Source organism: Stegastes partitus, unplaced genomic scaffold (assembly GCF_000690725.1).
Source record: "Stegastes partitus isolate 25-593 unplaced genomic scaffold, Stegastes_partitus-1.0.2 Scaffold823, whole genome shotgun sequence".
Classification (NCBI taxonomy): domain Eukaryota; kingdom Metazoa; phylum Chordata; class Actinopteri; family Pomacentridae; genus Stegastes; species Stegastes partitus.
This window is the reverse complement of record NW_007578554.1, coordinates 289,817-290,410: the sequence shown is the minus strand read 5'-3', so window position 1 is coordinate 290,410 and position 594 is coordinate 289,817. Positions and strand designations below refer to the sequence as shown.

Sequence of the window (594 nt, the reverse complement as noted above, 5' to 3'; positions counted from 1 at the left end):
TGTGATTATCTCCTCTGTTGTGTGGTTGTGTTGTGTGATTATCTCCTCTGTTGTGTGGTTGTGTTGTGTGACATCACCTGGGTCTGACAGGTCCTGACCCTCCCGACCCGCTGGGCCTCCACAGACACACACAGTCCGACCTCCTGTCTCCACGTGGAGCAGCAGCGTTGTGTTTGCGGCCAGCTGCCTCCACCTCCTCACTGCCGTCACCGCCCACGCCGCCCTCCTCCACCTCCTCAGGGCTCTGCTCCTCCTGCCTCCGTCCTCCTGCTCCTCCTCCTGGGCTGCCAGAGCGTCTCCCAGCCTCCTCACCTCCTCCTCCAGCAGCTCCAGCTCCTCCACACGCCTGCTCAGGAGCCTCTTCTGCTGGGACAGCCGGCCCAGGCGGAGGAGGGCGTGTCGCAGGGCTCCACCCAGCAGGACGGAGGCCGAGGAGAAGGAGGAGCAGCTCCTGCGACTCTGGCTGAGGTCGGAAGTCAGCGAGGAGACCAGGGCCTGGAGGGAGTCGCACTGAGAGCGACACAGCTGGAACACAGACACAAAGAATTAAAGCACGGTGGTGGCAGCGTCATGATGAAGCACGGCGGTGGCAGC

At 63.3% G+C, this 594-nt stretch overlaps 1 protein-coding gene across 1 annotated transcript in view; it reads right to left on the bottom strand.

The window, feature by feature from the left end:
• The window catches only part of LOC103365275 (coiled-coil domain-containing protein 171-like), a 5,641-nt gene that overhangs the window by 3,521 nt on the left and 1,526 nt on the right, over positions 1 to 594 (bottom strand). The window lies entirely within an intron of this gene.